At 45.0% G+C, this 21,158-nt stretch overlaps 1 protein-coding gene across 14 annotated transcripts in view; it reads right to left on the bottom strand.

Moving 5' to 3' along the window:
* THRA (thyroid hormone receptor alpha) overlaps positions 1–21,158 on the bottom strand; it is a 1,122,562-nt gene that overhangs the window by 828,543 nt on the left and 272,861 nt on the right. For 12 of the 14 annotated variants that reach the window (XM_068262452.1, XM_068262453.1, XM_068262433.1 and 9 more), the window contains 2 exons: positions 19,235–19,315; positions 4,418–4,513 (listed from right to left, as the gene is read on the bottom strand). The gene's annotated coding sequence lies outside the window, so the exon portion shown is untranslated. The remainder of the gene's footprint in view (positions 1–4,417; positions 4,514–19,234; positions 19,316–21,158) is intronic. The other 2 variants (XM_068262438.1, XM_068262440.1) reach the window with 2 other exon arrangements.

Raw genomic sequence — 21,158 nt, 5'->3', positions numbered from 1 at the left:
CCAAAACCTGTCGCTTCTGTCAAATTTCAACTACCCACTGTAAGTGACAGCAACATAGGAGAAAAATAATTTATGGCTCATTTTACTCTGGAAAAAAAACGTACTTATTTGTACATGTTTGCACATATTTTACATTTCACAATTTTTCGCCATAGTGCCCCTTTAAATCCGTGTTTCTCAAACCTGTCCTCGTGACTCCCCAACAGTGCATGTTTTGCAGCCAACATCACCTATACACAGGTGGGGTAATTAGTGTCTCAGCTACATGGAATCCACTTAGTTGAGACACTAATTGCCCCACCTGTGCATGGGTGAGGTTGCCTGCAAAACATGCACCATTGGGGAGCCATGAGGACAGGTTTGAGAGCAACACTGCCTTAAATGAAAAAACAAAATGAACTTATAAGGTATATCAACCCCCTATTTTCCCAAATCAGTAATGTAGTTTTGATACACGGTTCTACTGACTGTGAAGAGGCGACACACATCGCGTAACAGTTGCCAGGCTGTCCTTCAACCCCCTCCTTGCTGTCTGTATATCCACATCGCTAATAAAAAGTCTTAAAGGAGCAGTGCCCTTGGTTTTTCTCTTGTTTGGATCAGTCACTGTAGAAAGGAGCACTCCACCTGGGATCCCAGCAAATGCAAGTACTGCCCTCCAGCTGCATTCTGGTGCCAGTAATCTAATCTCCTGCACTTACAATAGGCCACAATGTAAATGGGTATTGCCAGAAATTGATGAAAATTATGATTGGGAGCCATGTTAGGGCTCCATACACACGTACAACCATGGTAGTCAGAAAACAAGCGATCCCTAACAATAAGCGACAAGCAAACAATGCCGGTGCACATTTGAATTCAGCGACGGCCCAACGACAGTCTCCCGATCCGATCATTACTTGAAAGGCGAGAATGAGAAACAAGAAGTGCAAAACTTGTAACACGTGGGTACTTTAAATGGATCAATCGTTTGCTATCGTGCAGTATGAACAAGGAACAGTGATTATTGGCCAAAATGTTCCGGCAGGACGAATTGGTCTACATGAATGATAATCGCTCTTTTACCATCGATGGGACATTTGTTTTAATTACCAAACAAATTACTCTGACTCCTCAGCCTTATCAGAGCTATGGAATCGGCAGGGCCAGATTTACCATAAGAGAGCGTAATGATGAGAGCGTAAATGAGAGGTTACTCTTCCTGCTCTTGGCATTCCACTGACAAGATCTCCCTTCAAGCAGGGGCACCACTAGATACTTAATACTAAGGTTCCTCTAGCTACCTAATATTTGGGAACACACTCTGCTACAATTCGCCGACTTCCAATCCCGTGGGATTCGGAGACAAAGGGGGTGCCATGCTATCATTTTTGCAGGGGGCCCTACTAAGTCTAGCTATGCCCCTGCTGGCTACCTAATACTATGGGGCACCTGTAGCTACCTATGAAGGGTAAGGGAGTGTGACAGCTGGGACAGCCAGCACACTTGCAGTGCAGTTTGCTGAGAGTTTGTAGGTTCATGGAGGGTGAAGTCTACTGGACATCTGTGCCTATAGGCTCCTGTGAGGTAAATCTGGGACTGGGAATCAGTACAAAAATCATCCAATTCCAACTCCGACTCCTCAGGGGGGTTGATTTCCTAAACTTATCTTAGGAATTGTCTCTGTTTATCTGTTTTATCTTATGAATTATCTCTCCTAAGCCCAATTCTGCCCCAAGAAGCAGCAGCATGCTGGCTATTGATTAATTTATACGATTGGGAATTGTGTTTTCTATGGAAATATTAGCTCACCTGGCAGTGTGAGAAATAACTTGTACGGATTTTTTTTTTCCATCTGGAATTCTAAACATCTGATTTAATCAGTTAATAAGATTTGAGGAGGCATTATTTAACATTGAATATGAGGACAGATATGCGCTAAACCTATCGCCTGCATTTCACATGGGATGGGAAACATTGGGGTAACTGTCCCACATGTGGCAGTAGGTTATGTGGGTGCTAATGTAGGACGGAAATTATGCAAGAAATTGCTTCAGGCACCTAATCTTTTTATATCTTGAATAAACTCTTCTTATGGTTGAGATGAAAAATAAGTAAAATAGGTAAATTCATGGGATACGTTTAATGAATCAAACACCATGGTTCTTATGAAAACAACAACAGGAGGAGCAGGAGCCATGAGCACACGTAGCGTCAGCAGAGAAGCAAGTAAGATCCAACAGCCGATAATGACCATTTCAGCTGACAATCATTCTGTGTGCATATCGGCCACCAATCCCGATCGGGTGTGTTAAGGATCCGTCTTCCTAGATCATTAAAGGACAACTGTAGTGAGGGTGATATGGAGGCTACCATATTTATTTTCTTTTAATCAATACAAGGCAGCCCTGCTGGTCTATTTGGCTCCAGCAGTGTCTGAATCACAAAAGAAACAAACGTGCAGCTAATCCTGTCAGATTTGACAATGTCAGAAACATCTGATCTGCTGCATGCTTGTTTGGGGTCTATGGCTAAAAGTATTAGAGGCAGAGGATCAGCAGGACAGCCAGGCAACTGGTATTGATTAAAAGGAAATAAATATGGCAGCCTCCATATCCCTCTCACTTAAGTTGTCCTTTAGAGAGACCCTGAGACGAGTGGGAACTAACGTTTTATACATACCTGGGGCTTCTTCCAGCACCGACCGCGCAGATGGTTCCCACGTCGGCGTCTGAATCCTCCTAGATGCTCCAGTTGCAGCCCCATTCTACTTGGCCAGTCGGGCGTACTGCACATGTGCGGCCTGGCCGCATGCGTCCTTCGCTGCGAGTGTTCTGCGCCTGCGCAGTGCTACTGTGCAGACACAGAACGCTCCCAGCCACAGGAGCGAGATGGGGGAGCACACTTTGCTGCACTGAGCCTTCGCTAACTGGTCCCGACTTGCCAAGGAGAATGGGACTGCTACCGGAGCATCTAGGAGGATTTAGACACCGACGTGGGAGCGATCTGCGCGGAGTGGGCTGGAAGATGCCCCAGGTAAGTATAACATTTTTAGTCCCCTTCCTCTCAGGTACACTTTAAGGACCACCTACAACCAAGCAGGACCAATCACAATGTAATTTCCTCTCTCTCCCCCTGCAGGAATCCACTCCAATGTTTACCGAAAGTCCTCCCTCCGATCCCCTTCCATAGCAACAGAACGCATTGCTAGCCTGAAAGCTAACAATATGTCTGTACAGCATCGGTTTCCAAATTGTTGCCAGAGGGATCCTTTCACAATTTCCAACAGGCAACAATTATCGCACATGTTGTGGATTTAGTATTAGTAGCGCGAGATGGGCCTAGCTTCTAAATCGGTTAGCAGGGAAGCCCACTGAGTCACATGTGACAGTGGACTTTCAGGTAAAACCTAAAATATTTAGCACCTTTTAGGATAACAGACAAAATGAATTATAAGGTGATGGGTAAAATTAGTTAAAAAGAAAAATGTAATCTGGCGTTTAATGAGCTAAGACTTTAATATCATTGTTTCCCTTGCACCATGCAGTAAAATCGATTATAAGCCTGCTGGCTTTTAAAAAATAGTGCTTCTGACCTGTTTGCCATCACAGGTTTTGCTAAGTTTGATTCATAGCTGCTAATAATAAGAAATCCAGAACAAACGTATGTGCTTGAGCACTTCTGACAGTAATTGACCCTTTTTTTCTCTTGTTTTTTTTTAAAGCAGGGCTCATGTTGCTTTAAATGTTCAAAGAGGGAATAAAAGCAGGATAAAACTGAAATGTGAAGCCATTTGGAAAAGACTGAAGAGGTGGGAACGCCAAGGGTAAAGAGATATGAAAGAATCTATAACCCAAACATCACCCTTTTTATTAGGGATGGAATAGCCATATATCTTCATCTTACTCCGAGTTAAAGTGCCAGATTAATCTTTTCAAACATTTTATGGTATATGAACTCCCCCTGTACACTCAGATGTTCCCCTGCAGAGCCTCTCTTCTGATTTCTGAGTAAGAGCTGAGGCAGCTACAGCTTATTAGGACTCAATGATGGTGTAAATTATACCTTTGTCTACCAGCTAATTGCTTATAAAACAACCACCTGTTGTTTTTCATTACTTTCTGAAAGCAGCAAAAATTACTAATGCAGCAGAGTGGAGGAATCGCATGCAAACGTCCATCACTGAAATCCTCTTACCCATAAAGGGAAACTATCCTTTCATATCAGTGCTATATGAATCATTTCTTTCAGAGAATTAAAGTGGAACACCAGGCGCAAACATTATTTCACCTTTAGGCGTGGGACCCACTAGCAGCTCTTTTCAAAGCACTTGTGATTTAAAAAGCCCTTGGTAATGTAATGCTATGGGTGATTTTTAAAGAAATCACATCCCTTAAAGGATTTCCGAGGTGAACAAAATAAATGTAGCTTAAATTACCTGGGTCTTCTTCCAGCTCCTAGAAGTCATTTGTGTCCCTTACTGCAGCTTTTCTGCTCCTGGATTCCCCTGGCAGCCTCCGAAGGATTGCCCGCCCTGCACAAGAACACACCCATGTCACCGCGAGCATTAAGTTCATGTTAAATTGAAACTAAAAAAAATTGTAATGTGTGTGGCCACCATAAGGGTTTGCACACATTATATGCTGTGTGGCCATACATATTACAGTACAAGCCTGTGTTGTCCATAACATGGCACACATTTTTCTGCATGTCATTAAGTAAGAGTCTATGGGTAATGTTAGTAAGCACATTCAATGAGAGCAGCCCAGTTTCTAGGAGCAGGCAGACTGGGTGACCACCTGGAGCGCCACGGTGCAGCAGCGGGCATAGAGTTCTCACCTTCCTTGGAACTAAAACAACTCACCTTCCTTGGCTAGGTTAGCCAGGTAGGTGCCTCCAGTATAGGTAGCAAGTATAGTTGCCCCCAGTATAAGTTATCTAGGTAGATGCCTCCAGTATAGGTAGTCAAGCGTAGGTGCAGCGGTAATGGAGAGCTGGCATAGCACAGTAATAACTCAACTTCTGGGATCCACCTCAGCCTCTTTCTTCTTCCTTTCCCAGGGGTCCGCCGAATTGGTAACAGCGCCCCCTGTGATCACATAGCCGCATGTCATCACAGGGGGGCACTGGTACCAACGCGATGTTTGCCTGGGAGAAGAAGAAGAAAGAGGCTGCAGGGATCCCGGAAGGTGAGTTATTACTGTGCTATGCAAGCTCTCCATCACCGCTGCACCTATGCCTTGGGGGAAACTATACTGGCTACCTATACTGGAGGCACCTACCTGGGTAGCCTATACTGGGGGCAACTATACTAGCTACCTATACTGGAGGCACCTACCTGGGTAACCTATACTGGGGGCAACTATACTGGAGGAACCTACCTGGCTAACCTATACTGGGGCAACTACACTTGCTACCTATACTGGAGGCACCTACCTGGGTAACTTATACTGGGGAAAACTAAACTAGCTATCTATACTGGAGGCACCTACCTGGGTAACCTATACTGGGGGCAACTATACTGGCTACCTATACTGGAGGCACCTACCTGGGTAAACTATACAGGGGGCAACTAAACTAGCTATCTATACTGGAGGCACCTACCTGGGTAACCTATACTGGGGGCAACTATACTGGCTATCTATACTGGAGGCACCTACCTGGATAACCTATACTGGGGCAACTATACTGGCTACCTATACTGGAGGCACCTGCCCAGTAGGCATCTGGCTAACCTATATTGCGGGCACCTATACCTGGCTCCACGGGGGGAAGGGGGTGCAATTTTTATACCCTCGTTGAGGGTGCAAATTAGCCTAGAAACTTCCCTGAATGAGAGGTTGGCAGTGTTTAAATACATGCATCGTTAATTCTGCAAGTAAAAGTGTTTTTTTTTTCAAGACATGGAAGACAAAATACATCGCAGCACATGTAAAATGCATATGGGGTCATGGGAGTGGGTGAGCTGGTCTACCACTCAGCATCCTTCCTGTTCTTTTCTATGGAAAAACAAGTTGTGCCAAGAAATGAGGTGTCACCAGGACAGGGCAATCCCAGCGCTAGATCAAGAAGGAAACAGACAATCCAGTAAAAGGTTGGGTTCATGTGACCCCCAAAGTTGAGGAATTTCTTAGGTGAGTAAAGGAATTTAGTGAGTGGGGGGTACATCTGTGGATTAGGTGAGGAGGCAGGAGGGAGCTCTTAAAAGAATGCTCAGAGTGGGGTCTTGCAGTATGTAAAGTACAAGCTGAAACTGAACCGGTATTTGGAGTTAGTGAGCAGGAAAGGTCGATGAGCAGGAAAGAACTAATGACAAATGATCAGCATGAACAGATAGGCAAATAACATTTTAGACAGGGGTCAGCAATGATGCTTCCACAGAGCTTCCAGCATTATGAGTTACGACGGAGCATCAGCAGCAAAGGAAATTAACAATTATAGCGGGTGACAACCGTGACATTATTGGCCATGTATATGGAACTGTAAGTGACAGGACAAGGCAAGGGGTAGATGTTGAGATGGCAAGCTGTGCAAATCCATCGTTAGCATCCTACCCAGTCCATATGGGGCAATAGTTATCAGTGTAGAAAGATAACCAAATCCACTTTCCACCCAGGTGTCCTGCAGAGTCTGCATTATCCAATACAGGCAGGCACAAGAGTGATAAGTGTTCCTGTCATTGTGGACAAAGAAAGCATTGTTCTCCTTTTTTTCTTACTAAAGTCTCACTGCTGTCTGATGTCTATGTCCAAGTCAAGACTACACAATCAGTTAAGCTAAGGTTCTCAGCTGCAAGCTGCTGAAATTACGGACTAGCCAATACGTGGAAGGCGAGTTAGAGGCCAGATGCTCTGTGCGGTCCTGTCACCCCAGATGGAGCCTGAAGGTCTGGATCTGGGCAGTTTGGCCACCCACGCGTTGTTAATTTGCTTACAGATGTAGCCATTCAGCTTTTGATATGAATGGCCAGATGCAAAAGTAAAAGGCAAAACTTTAGCCGTTTTACTTTTTTTGCATTTTAATGCAGCAGAGGCCGTACAGCTGCATCTGGCTGGTGAATGGGGTGTAAATGATGTTTGAACTATAGAGAAGTGATGGACGTCGAACTGCAGTCACTGGAGAGTAAAATCAGCCTACATACAGCCTACATACAGCTCTCACATTATTCTGCTTTACCCTAGGCATCTGGCTGATACAACAGAATGCTCCAAGTTTCAGATCTAAGACAAAGACGTTCTTTTACATCAATGAATAGGAATCTGTCATGAAGTTAAATATCTGCTTGAGAAACCTTTTATGGTACTGCCCCTGCCTGCCTGTACCAGGCCTGGATTTACCTCACAGGAGCCTATAGGCACAGATGTCCTGGAACCTTAGACTTCCCCCTTCATGAACCTACAAACCCCCACCGAACTGCACCTCAACTGTTCTGGCTGTCCCAGCTGTCAAATTGTCCCTTACTTCCCTTGCCCGTCATAGGTAGCTACAGGTGCCCCTTAGTATTAGGTAGCCAGAAGAACCGTCAATATTAATTAGCTAAAGGTGCCTCAGTATTATGTAGCTAGTGGTGCCCCTGACTGAAGGGAGCACTTGTCAGTGGAATGACGAAAGCAGGGTGAGTAACCCCTCATTTAAACTCTCATCAGGACTCTGCATAGCGAAGGAGTGAGGGAGGTACTAGGGGAGGGGAGTGAGATGCCTTTCCATCAGGAGCCTGTAGGCACGTGCCTACAATGCCTTATGGTAAATCCGGCCCTGGCCTGCACACTACCTAAGGGGGAAGGAGGCAACCCTTCAGTATCACTGTGGTGAGAGGACATGCACCACAGTACTCTCACCACAGTGATACTGAAGGGGTGCCTCCTTCCCCCTGCACTAGTGTACAGGCCAGGGCTGGATTTACCATAAGGCACAGTAGGCACATGCCTACAGGCGTCTGATAATGGAGAGGCGGCTCACTCCCCTCCCCTAGTGCCTCCCTCCCTCCTTCCCTATGCAGAGTCCTGATGAGAATGCAGTCTAAAATCCCAACTAAGTTCCTTCATAGTCTTTTCAAGAAAGCATCTTGTTGAATGGCAGCTCTGGATTAATGGAATTAAGGTATAGCAGTAAACATAATTATCTCCACCCTTATTCTCCTAATAACCATCATCATATAGGAAAGTATGGGGCAGAATTGTCATCCCTAATGCATGAAACTATTCACACAAGTTATTTCACTTTACACTTTGTGTGAAGTGTTTTCTCATGTGTCTTGCATGATACATTTTCTATACTATAAGTAAAAAAGTACTACTGTATAAATAAAGGTGATAAAAGGGAAAATCAAATCAAGTACACCTGAACTGAGAGATATATGGAGGCTGCCATATTTATTTAATTTTAAACAATACAAGTTGCCTGGCACCCTGTGGATTCCTTTGGCCGCAGTACTGTCTGAATCACACGCCTGAAACAAGCATGCAGCTAATCCAGTCAGACTTCTGCCAGAATTCTCTAATCTGTATGCTTGTTCAGGGTCTATGGTTTAACCACTTCAGGATTCTGCGTATGCATAAGTACGCCCCTGCATCCTGAAGCGGTTTCCATGTTCCATGTCAGTTCACGGAGGGTGTCTCCGTGAACACCCTGCGAGCCTCTGATCGCGGCTCGCAGGGTAAAGGCTTCAGCCTATCAGATGCCGGCGATCCCCGGCCAATGAGAGGCCGAGGATCGCCGATCTCCTTCACGGCGCTGCTGCGCAGCAGCGCCGTATGTATGTAAACAGCAGGGAAGATGTTCCCGCTGTTTACATACATACGGCGCTGCTGCGCAGCAGCACCGTGAAGGAGATCGGCGATCCCCGGCCTCTCATTGGCCGGGGATCGCCGGCATCTGATAGGCTGAAGCCTATCTGAGGCGGCGCAGGACGGATTTCCGGCCTGCGCAGCCCATAATGAAGAGAGGAGGGAAGAGGGGAGGGAGGGAAGGAGGCAGAGGGAGGAATAGCGCTGCGGAGGGGGGCTTTGAGGAGGCCCCCCCCCCCGCTAGGCACAGCAGCGCGGTGGCGATCAGACCCCCCCCAGCAGGACATCCCCCTAGTGGGGAAAAAAGGAGGGGGAAGTCTGATCGCCCTGCCTGCTATCTGATCTGTGCTGCGGGCTGAAGAGCCCCCGCAGCACAGATCATCCAAACCACCCGGAACCCGGAAGTGGTTAAAGTACTAGAGGCAGTAAAACTTAACTGTTAAAAAAAAAAAGTATTAGAGGCAGGGGATCAGCAGGACAGCCAAGCAACTTGCATTGTTTAACCCTCCTGGCGGTCAATTAAAACCGCCAGGGGTCAGCACAGCACAATTTTTTAAAACATTTTTTTAATCATGTAGCTAGTGTGCAGCGGCATCCCCCTACCGTCCGGAAATCCCGTTCTGAACATGATTTCCATTAGGGCTTCCCCCGGCAACGGGCGGGATGACGTCATCGACGTCGTGACGTCAAAGGGAGTCCCGATCCACCCCTCAGCGCTGCCTGGCACTGATTGACCAGGCAGCGCATGAAGTCTGGGGGGACTGCACGACGCGTAGCGGGGAATCGGCGCGGAGTGGCGGCGATCGGGCAGTACACGCAGCTAGCAAAGTGCTAGCTGCGTCTACAAAAAAAAAAGAATTATGCGTATCAGCCCAGCAGGGCCTGAGAAATCCTCCTGCGTGGCTCAGCTCGGGCTTACCGCCAGGAAGGTTATTTTTTTTTTTTATTCTTTTTATTGATTTTGATAGAGGTTACACAGGGCTTTAAAGTTCCTGGAGAGAACTGCAGACGCATCCGAAGCTTACCTAGATACATTTTGTTTACATAAATTTATCTAAGTGTGTAATGTGACTCACTCTCTATTACTGAGAAGGAGCTGGAGGACAGCCAAAGAGTGTGTAACATTTATCACTTGTTACATTCTATTTAGTTAAAGAGACTCCGTAACAAAAATTGCATCCTGTTTTTTATCATCCTACAAGTTCCAAAAGCTATTCTAATGTGTTCTAGCTTACTGCAGCACGTTCTACTATCACAGTCTCTGTAATAAAGCAATGTATCTTTCCCCTGTCAGGGCCCGTTTCCACTCTCGCGGAAACGGCCGCGAATCCGCAGAGTTTCCCCGCAGGCAAATCGCGCGGGGAAACTCTGCCATAGGGGACAACGGCGCCGCCGGCCGAATCGCTTGCAGTAGCGATTCGGCCGGAAACCCCCACAGAATTCGCGGCGGAGGCTGCGATTCCCATAGCCGTGCATGGCACGGCTGATGGGAATCGCCTGCGATCCCGCCCACCCGCTCAGTGCCGGCGTGCGTCTACGAGACGCACGCCGCACTAGTGGAAACGAGCCCTCAGACTTGTCAGCCTGTGTCTGGAAGGCTGCCAAGTTCTTCAGTGTTGTGGTTCTGCTATGAACTCCCCCTTCCAGGCCCCTCTATGCACACTGCCTGTGTGTTATTTAGGATTAGAGCAGCTTCTCTCTTCTCTCTTATCTTTTACAAGCTGGATAAATCCTCCTCTGAGCTGGCTGGGCTTTCACATACTGAGGAATTATAGACAAGTGCAAAGCTGTTTGCAGGAAGAAACGAGCAGCCTGAAACTTCAGTGCATGAGAGATGCAGGGGGAAAGAAACACACAAATGATCTCTTGAGATTCAAAAGGAAGGGTGTATACAGCCTGCTTGTGTATGGATGTATTTTCTATGTGTGGACATACTGTACATCAACCTACTTCCTGTTTTGGTGGCCATTTTGTTTGTTTATAAACAAACTTTTTAAAACTGTTTTTAACCACTTTTAATGCGGCGAGGAGCGGCGAAATTGTGTCAGAGGGTAATAGGAGATGTCCCCTAACGCACTAGTATGTTTACTTTTGTGCGATTTTAACAATACAGATTCTCTTTAAGGCTGGTTTCACACCAGGAAGTTGCATTTTAGGGGACGTTATGGTCGCACAACGTGCCCCTAACGCAACGCCTGGTGCTCTCTGCTTTGGACGTCAGAGTGAGCCGCGTTGTGCAGCTCACTCTGGCGTCCGTGATGCCGTGATGCGCACTCTTGGACGCATGCGGCATCACGTGGTCCCGCCGGCCAATCGCCGCACAGAGCGGCCGCTCCAGGACGTAAACACTGCACGTCACTGAGTGCAGTGAATATTAATTAGCCATGTGCCTGGCCGCTCTCCGCTCCTCCCCAACGTTACTGAGCAAGTGCAAACAGTCTAACGCGGCTCTGCCGCTTACAAAGTACTGCATGCAGTACGTTATATTATGGCGCAGTGTTACACTGTAACGCAACGTGGGCACTGTGAACAGCCCACTGATTCTTCATTACTGTGCGGTGGGGTGCGTTACAGGCTGCTCTAACGTGTGCCTGTAACGTACCACTGTGAAACCAGCCTAAATGTATCTATCTGAACTTCTGCATATCTCTCCACAGAACTTTAAACCTCTGTGTTTAACCCTTCCAATGCTGGTCTAGTAAAAAAAAAAATGCTGGTTGCATATAATATGCTGTAAATAATGTTTTAGGGCAAAGTTGAAATGCAGGGTTATATTCTGCTTTAACCAAAAAGTGCCCACGCAGGTGAGCCACATATACACAATTACAAACTTACATTCATGGCTGACACATATAAGCCTGGTCTACCCCTCATCCTCCCATTTCCCACACCCCTCCTCCCGACTCATCTTGCTTATAAGGTAAGTACAGAATATTGGTATCCGCCAGGAAGGTTAAAAGGAAATAAACATGGCAGCCTCAATAGCCCTCTCAGTTAAGGTGTGCTTTCAATTAAACAGACAGCTCATATTTTAAGTGAATGTCTTTGCTTGGTATGTGCTGAAAAGCTATAATGTAGTGAGAAATAAAAAGATTGGTGCAGCAAGGGCCTTTTTATTTATTCTATTGTTATCTATAAAATAAATTTTCACCCCATAGCAAGGAAAACAAGCACTAAAATACTGGGAGGGAGGAACCCCAAAAGATGTGTAAAAATGACTAAAAACAGTTTAACCACTTAAAGGTCAAACACCTGGACAGGGGCATGCTGGAGGGGGATCCATGCCAAAAGTCCCACCAAAAACTACGAAGTTGAAGCAGAGTTGGGTTTTTATCCCTAAAAGGCAGAAATCACAGTACATTCCTACATTTGAGGAATAAAGGGCTGCAGAGTGGTAATGTAAGGGTTATGCCCGCTTCACACTGACAGACCAAACGCTGCGTTTACCGAGATCGAGCGCAAACAGGTCTGTAAGTCCTTTAGGTGTGTGTGGTGCTGCATGTGCGCTCAACTGAACAGCAGTTGGAAAATGACAGTTAAAATTTGGCAGTTGGAGAATGACTGTTAAAAACAGTCGATATTTGGCAGTTGAAAAATGAAAGTTGGAAATGGCAGTTGAAAGATGACAGTTGAAAAATGGCAGTTGAAAATAGCAGTTAGAAAATGGAAGTTGAAAAATGACAGTCAGAAAACAGCAGTTGGGAAATGGCAGTTTGGCAGCTGGAAAATGGCAGTTGAAAAATGGCAGTTGAAAAAGGAGTTGAAAAATGGCAGTTGGAAGACAGCAGTTGGAAAACAACAGTTGGAAATGGCAGTTGAAAAATGACAGATAGCATCTGGCAGTTGGAGAATGACAGTTAAAAACAACAGTTGAAATTTGGCAGTTGAAAAATCACAGTTTGAAAATGGAAGTGGAAAATGTCAGTTGGAAAACGACAGTTGAAATTTGACAGTTGGAAAATGGCAGTTGAAAAACAACAGTTGAAATTTGACAGTTGGAAAGTGGCAGTTGAAAATGTCAGTTGAAAATGTCAGTTGTAAAATGGCAGTTGGAAGACGACAGTTGGAAATGGCAGTTGAAAAATGACAGTTAACATTTGGCAGTTGGAGAATGACAGTTAAAAACAACAGTTGAAATGGGGCAGTTGAAAAATGACAGTCGAAAATGACCATTGAAAAAATGGCAGTTAAAAAATGGCAGTTGGAAAACGACAGTTGAAATTTGACAGTTGAAAAATGACAGTTGAAAAATGGCTGTTGGAAAAAAACAGTTGGAAAACGACAGTTGGAAAATGGCAATGGGAAAATGACAGTTAAAAAATGACAGTTCAACTGTTGTTTTTCAACTGCCAAATTTAAACTGTTGTTTTTCAATTGTCATTTTTCAACTGCTAAATTCCAACTGTTTTTAAACTGACATTTTCTAACTGTCTTTTTTAAACTGTCAACTTTTAACTGTTTAAAGGGGCCACTACAGTGAAAAAAGTGAGCAGTTAAAGGAGAATTGAAGTGAAAGGGATATGGGGGCTGCCATATTTATTTACTTTTAAGCAATGCCAGTTACCTGACTGTAGTGCCTGAACAGTAGATTGCACGTGATCAGGCTTGGCTGTGTCTGCTGGAGCCTGAACGGAGAGCAGCATAGCGCATGCGCACACACCGACAAGGAGAACTTTGGGGCTCCCAGCGCTGGATCCCATCTACTGAGAAGGAAGGGGGCACCTCATTAGGATACAAAGGCCTTACCCTGACTGAATTAAGTACCCCCGAGGGGTACTTTTTTCTTACAGTTACACTTTAAGAAAAGAGGGCACATGGGAGGGGAAAAGTAGGCGGCATTGGTGGGGAACACGACTACAATTAGAGTGCTAGCCTACAGATTGTCATTATTGACAATCTGTAGGTAGATTGCCAATGGGCTCTATTCACAAAACTTCTCATAAATGAATTATTTATCATCTCATTAATAAAAAATAACCTTTCAGCACATTTACAAGCAAAATAATCACTCAAAGTAAGTTGTTCCTGATTAACTTCATTTCAATATCTCTTCTCTTAGCTCAATTATATTATATTTTTGCTCTATAGGAGGTTAAACATGTAATTTAAGGCTGGCCTGGTGCACATCAAGAGCGGTTCTGAACGTTTTTTAAAACGCTTGGGGGTAGAAAACCAATTGGCTAATGTATTTTAATGGGCTGGCGCACACCAGAGCAGCTTGTTTTTTCCCCCAAACGCAAACTCAGGTCCGTCAGCATTTTTGAGACATCTGAGGTGTTTCTGCCTCAATGTAAAATATAGGAAAGTGAAAAACTGCTCTGAAAAACGCTAGATCAGAGCAGTTTTCCAGGCGTTTTTGTTACAGTAGCTGTTCAGTTACAGCTTTACTGTAACAAAATATAAAATCTGCTACACAAAAATGCTCCAAAAAAAACACTAGACATGTTTAGAAAATCTCTCTAAACATGCCTAGAATCAGCAGCTTCAAAAACCGCTAGCGTTTGCGGATCCATTAGTGGTTTTTGGTGTGCACCAACCCATGGATAAAGTGAAAACCGAGGAAAATAGGTGAAAAAGCTTTGTGAATCATGCCCAATACATGTAGCCTTGCAAGTTCCTCCCTTAATTGTAGGTAGCCTAGTCCCACCACCAGAGAGCTGAGAGCTAGACTCACCACAAACCTCGGCTCCACCCTTGCTCACTCCTTGCTGTGCTGCCCTGCGATATAGTTCACACCACAGATCATCGGTAAGCCAGCCGCAGTGAAGAGACAGCCAGGCAAATGGTGCACGGTGACGGCGTGTATACTTAAAATACAGGAAGTGAGCACTAATGTCACTTCCTGTATGCACGCTGTCACTGTGCATTGTACTCCTGGCTGTCTCTTCTCCACTGATCTGAGGTCTGAAGCAAGAAGCAAGGGGGAGTCAAACTTTGTGGAGGCAGGCAGGACAAGTGTCATGCAGGCCATAAAGTGGCAGGCAAACCTGGTGTGCATCACCTGGCCAACAAGTATGCGTACCACAGGTTGAAAAGCCTATAATACATTTTTGCTCACAAACCTAACTTTCATGTTACATTTCTCACATCCACCCCATGCCACTGTTGTGCTGACTATGCCCCTCTCAGCACCCTGGAAATGTCAAGAACTGGCACCAGTACCAAGAATGGTATGCAGACTTGTCAGAACTTGGCAGAGCTCAGGCCTGCTGAAATACAAAGCAACTATTTTGTCAATTTAATCCCCTATTCCCACTCTTAAGGTGGTCACACACCATACAATTTTTAAATATCTTTTCAATTCAAGAATTGAAATCAATTCTGACTAATTGAAACATTTCAAAAATCTGACCAATGTGCCACTTACATACAGAATGTTCAATTCTTCCCTAATTATGAAAATAATGATTGCCAATTATGAAAAAAAATGATTGAAAACTCAAAAATTGCTTGGGTCTGTACATTAAGAAGTGGACAATCTACCGCACACCATACAATTTTGATAAAAATTGATCAGAAAAATGCAAAACTCCTGATCTTCTTTTATCAAATACTGTAAAAACGGGAAATTCGATCAGATTTCTAGAACAAAACAAAAAGAAAGCTTTCGATTTTTGGGGATAAACAATCATAAGTATCGAACTGGTGTAAAATTGGAACCTTTAATTGTATGGTGTGTGGCCACCTTAAAAGAGTCCATCAACTAGAAAATGTTTTAACCCTTTAACTGCCATATTAGCACATATTAGGTATGTTTTGGCAGGCAAGGGCTTTAACTGCCAACAACCTACCTAGTACGTTATTTGGCAGTTTGTCCCCCAGGAAGCAGTGGGGATGGATGGCTGACATCATTCCTCCCTCCATCCACATGCGTCTTTGCAGAGCGGAAGTGTGTAATTACTTACATGTCCCCCACCAGCAGCCGTCTCCTCTCTTCTTCATGTTTCACTGTATAAGGTGTGATTAGATACGCGTCATACAGAGATCGGGTGACCAGAGAGGAGCCTGCTGCCGGAGGGGACACCACATGAATCGAGCGATCGGGTAAGTAATTACACACCGCACTGCTGTGCTCCAGCTCTGCACGGGGCCACAGGATGGGGGCCCCTGTGGAGGGAGGAAGGATGATGTCGGCTACCCTCCCTGAAGTGGCACATATACTTGCTACCTATACAGGGGCACCTATACCTACCACCTATACTAGTGCAACTATACCTGCTACCTATACTGTGGGCACCTATACCTACTACTTGTATTGGGGCACCTTTACCTGCTACCTATACTGGGGCACCTATAACTGCTACCTATACTGGCTGCACCTATATCTGGCTACCTGTACTGGTGGACCTATACCTGGCTACCTGTATTGGCGGCACCTATACCTGGCTACCTATACTGGCTGCATCTTTATCTGGCTACCTGTACTGGCAGGACCTATTCCAGGCTACCTATACTGGCTGCACCTATATCTGGCTACCTGTACTGGCGGCACCTATTCCAGGCTACCTATATTGGCTGCACCTATATCTGGCTACCTGTACTGGCGGCACCTATTCATGACAGAATATTGGGATACCAATACGGCTCCTTACAAGAGATAGTGAATAAGATGCTAATTAATCGTACTTGCATGCAAATGTAATGTAAATTGTATTCAACTTAGAACTGCTCTAATGCTATTCCCCCAATTTAGATTGGACAAATCCAAAGTTTCCTTTTGCCAAGGCTCCCTTTTCTCTCATATCACTGCATACTGAAGCTAAGCTGGCCATACACTACACAATTTTGCTTTCAATCATAATTCTGATCAAAATTCTGATCTACATTATGATCCGGTGTTTCGATCATAATATTGAAAATATTGGGGTATAAGACTACTTTTTAACCCATGAAAATCTTCTGAAAAGCTGGGGGTAGTGTTATACGCCCTAACCTGTTACCGACTCTCAGATCTCGCTCCTGAGGACTGCAGTGAAGCGGTGCAGGTGCATATGTGCGAGATCTGAGAGGCAGAGAAGGAGGTAAATAGGATACAAGGGTGGGCCAGAAGAATGATAAAGGAATGTTTTATGGGTACAGCGCAATCTATTCTTCCATGCTGCTCTGATAAAACAGGTAGACAAGGAGAGCTGACCAATCCACTTAGGCAGAGGGAGAGTTGACCAATCCAAACAGTCAATCACCTATATGCTGTTATATACTGGGTAACACATACAGTAATATCTGTTCATACATAGCACCGATGTACGATTATTATTATTATTTTCTTTTATTTGGCGTGCGTTGGAAGAGGGGTAGTTTTATACGGCGAGTATATCCCAAACTCTATATTTTAACTGGAAAGGTTGGAGGGTCGTCTTATATGCGGAAATATACGGTATATGCAATTAAAAATACGATAGATAAGACGTAATTTGAATCCCCAGCAGAATCATCTTTGGATCTCCCACCAGGGTTTCCTATGGGTTCATTGAACTGACCAATGAGAATCCTCAGTTGGAATGTTAATGTACCCCTACACTTCTCTTGGAGGAAATGGGGGAGCAGATGTCTTGAAGCCATCTTATTAATATGTATGGAAAATGATTATATTCAAAGTTCTCTTTGCACCACATCTGCATGGTTTTGGTGAGTTTACCTTTGAGTAGTAATACTGCACCATCACTTCCTAAGTTATGTGCTGCAATACAAGTCAGTGGCCCATCACCTATCACAGCTGTGGGAGTGGGGGTAATTTGCACAAATAATGCACCACTGCAGTGACTTTACTGAGGTCAAATAATTGTCTGCAATGTAATTTGTAATACGGCATCCTCCACCCTTCCGCCACCACCACTTGCACCCCGCTGGACACTGCTTACAACAAACACTAAGGGTAAAAGAAACTTAAAAAGTACTACTGATTGCCATAGCAACCAATAAACATAGCAGAGAAAATATCAGCATTAGTGCAAGATTCAGCACTTGGTCTTTGTCTTCTTTTTAAGCTAGAGTATGCTATAAGCAGCAGCCAGCAGGGAGCAGATAGAGGGGGCAAACGATTAATTTAACATTATTAAAATATAATTTGAAACAATTATTTTTTTTATTTTATTAAAGCACAGTCCACTAACTGCTCATTAATTGCAAATTTTAAAACACACACTCAGTTTTCCCCACAACTCATCCCCAGGGGACAGCCGAGTGGCACACGGCTGTCCCCAGTACAGAGCTGCCGTAGATCGCAGCGCTGTACAGTGTAAATGAAGGAGTGGAGCTCCATCATTCAAGCAGGGATGCACATGCAATCTCCTGCAAAACTCGTCCCCAGGACTTGACGCCAATTGGCGTTACGCGGTTCTGGAGATGCCACACTCCCGACGGTCGTGAGGGGGTTACAATGAAAACTGTTCTTTACTAAATACCTGAGAATAGTGATTTTTTTTTTTTCAACAATGCAATCTGATGGAAATTTTAGATCACAGTGCTTATGCTTAATAAATAGGTCCCATGAGCCTTATCTCTTGCCGAAACAATTTATTTTTTCCAATCGCCTGATTCTGAGAAATCCATGGTCTCTGTGTATATAACTCAGTGAATAGAGCTGTGATAAACAGCAGGAAAACAACAATGAAGGAGAGGATAACTGAAGTGAGCTCTGGACACTATTTTCCTATTTTCAGTTTTGCTGAGGTTGGTTGATTTGATCTTGAAATGGTGGTTATTGCTAATTTTAACCTCAGATTTGCTCTATTTGGCTGATACAAGGTGAGTGAAACACAAATAGAAAAAGCTAGGAATCTCTTTATGCAGTAATGCAGCACACACTCTGTATGTTTTGTGTGTTAGGCCACATACAGACATCAGACCATAGTCTTTGGAAAATGAAAGATCACAGACCAATCTTACCACCCTTCCTGTAGTATAAGAGCCATACTCTACACAGTCTTTTCTATGGAGCTGAACTCCACATCAGGAAAAAATCTTTGCAAGATGCTGCACACACAGATGCTGTACAGACACAAAAGATCAGTATCTGCAAAAGATCTGTTCCTGCCAAAAATCCGTTCCTGCAAATTGCAATGATAGTCTATGAGATCTGCAGATCAATGTCAGTTAAATCATGTGTGTATGATGATCTGCAGATCTCATAGACTATCATTGCAATTTGCAGGAATGGATTTTTGGCAGGAACAGATCTTTTGCAGATACTGATCTTTTGTGTCTGTACAGCATCTGTGTGTGCAGCATCTTGCAAAGATTTCTATCTGATGTGGAGTTCAGCTCCATAGAATAGACTGTGTAGAGTATGGCTCTCATACTACATGAAGGGTGGTAAGATTGGTCTGTGATCTTTCATTTTCCAAAGACTATGGTCTGATGTCTGTATGTGGCCTTAGGATAACATGGTCCAATCCGAAGTAGGTATGTGAACATTCTCATACAGCAGTATGGGCAGTAAATTAACATGAGGAATAGTGTTAACTCACCCTAAGTAACACTTTTTCTCCGGTCAGACTTGCAGAGTGCAGTGAACAGGTACGGGTGTATACCGGTTCTTCAAGGCTGGACTGCAAAAAATAAAAAAATGCTGTGATTCCCCTGGAATAGTAAGAATATGGGATTCCAGACAAGTCATACTTGTGATTAGTACTATAAATACAATTATGTACCTCATCAGTTCATTTTCACTTTAGGTTTGCTTTAATATGTTAACCCTCCCTCATGCTAGAGGAAACTCAGCTGAAAATCTAGTGTGTGAACAGATGCTTCACAATCTCATTGTAGGATCATTACATGACAGTGGTGAAGGAGCACAGTGTTTACCTCCTTGCTCAATGTGCAGAAAAACCGAGACAGAAAGTAAGGTAGAGACCAGAGAGCACAGTGACACCTAGTGGTTGCAGCAGGAGTACCGGGGAGACCAGAATGTGGTAGAGGCAAGCTCCAGCCATCACTGCTGCCATGCTGATCTGAGGCTCTGAATGACCCATGGCCAGGGAGCATGATAGGGGGGACCTGGTGGAGGAGGAAGAACTCTGGGCCCCTTACTTCCTGCTGGCCCTGCTGCAGGGGTGGGGATATTGAATGTAGGAAAGGGGGTCCCTTAACAGTTTTTGCATGATGGACCCTTGATAGGTAGTTAACGTCCCTGTATGTTTGTTGATGTTCATAGGCAAAACATTTTTCTTAAACAGAGGAAGATAAAAAGTACTCCTACCCCTTTGTTTCCCTGTGCAGTCCATACTATCTGGCATCTACTGTTTCCAGGCCCGGCCCTAGACCATTTGCCGCCTGAGGCAAACTTTAAAGAAATCGCCGTCGCTGCCCCCCCCCCCCCCAAGCCGTGGGTGTGGGGGGGGCGCCCAAGCTGGAGGGGATAGCGGGCAGGAAGGGGGTATTGGGCCTAGTGGTGGGGAGAGGAGTCAGACCCCCCCCTCCCTCGCCTGGGTCCCCCGTCCTTCGCTCCCCTCCAGCTTGTTAAGTCCCTGGCTGGCTGCAGCTATAAGAGGCAACGGGCGGGGATCACTCACCTCTTCCTCATTCCAGCCTGCGCTCCACTGACGTCACTTCCTGCTACGCCGCAGGAAGTGACGTCAGTGGAGCGCACGCTGGAACGAGGAAGAGGTGAGTGATCCCCGCCCGTTGCTTCTTATAGCTGCAGCCAGCGACGTAACAAGCTGGAGGGGAGCGGAGGACGGGGGACCAGTGCTGGTCGTAATGGAAAAATCTACGCTTACGGATCATTACGCATAATTTTACGCTATTACGCATTACGCAATTACGGTTACGGCGTAGGAAATTATCTACGGTACATCACTGTAATTACGCGTAAACTTACGCAATTACGCGTAAGGATACCGTAATGAAGGCGCTTACACTACGATGTTACGCGTAGTGCCGTAATACCCATTAATGCGTATTTTTTGACGCATGCGGACGATATGTACGCAATAGCCGTCAATGTGACAGTTATTGCGTACATATCATTCGTATGCGTCAAAACGTACGCTTATACTGAAGGGCGGGAGAAGATACTATTGGTTGCTTAGGATGTTGACTGATTGGCTACTCTTAGAAAATGGGAGATTTTACGTTAGTAATTACGCGTAAAATTACGCGTAAGTGTTCGTAAAATTACGCATGCCTAGCAATTACGGTAGACAGTGTAATTACGATACCACTTACGGTCTTACGCGTAAATAATTACGCGTAAGACCGTAAGTTACGCGTAACGCTTACGCGTAAATTTACATTGAATTACGATGCGTAATTACGCTCATGCGTAATTTCGGCCCAGCACTGCGGGGGACCCAGGCGAGGGAGGGGGGGTCCGACACCCCTCCCCGCCGCTAGGCCCAATACCCCCTTCCTGCCCCCTATCCCCTCCAGCTCGGGCGGGCCTCCACACCC

The sequence above is a fragment of the Hyperolius riggenbachi genome, chromosome 12 (genome assembly GCF_040937935.1).
Source record: "Hyperolius riggenbachi isolate aHypRig1 chromosome 12, aHypRig1.pri, whole genome shotgun sequence".
Taxonomy (NCBI): Eukaryota; Metazoa; Chordata; class Amphibia; order Anura; family Hyperoliidae; genus Hyperolius; species Hyperolius riggenbachi.
This window is presented reverse-complemented; position numbering and strand designations above follow the sequence as displayed.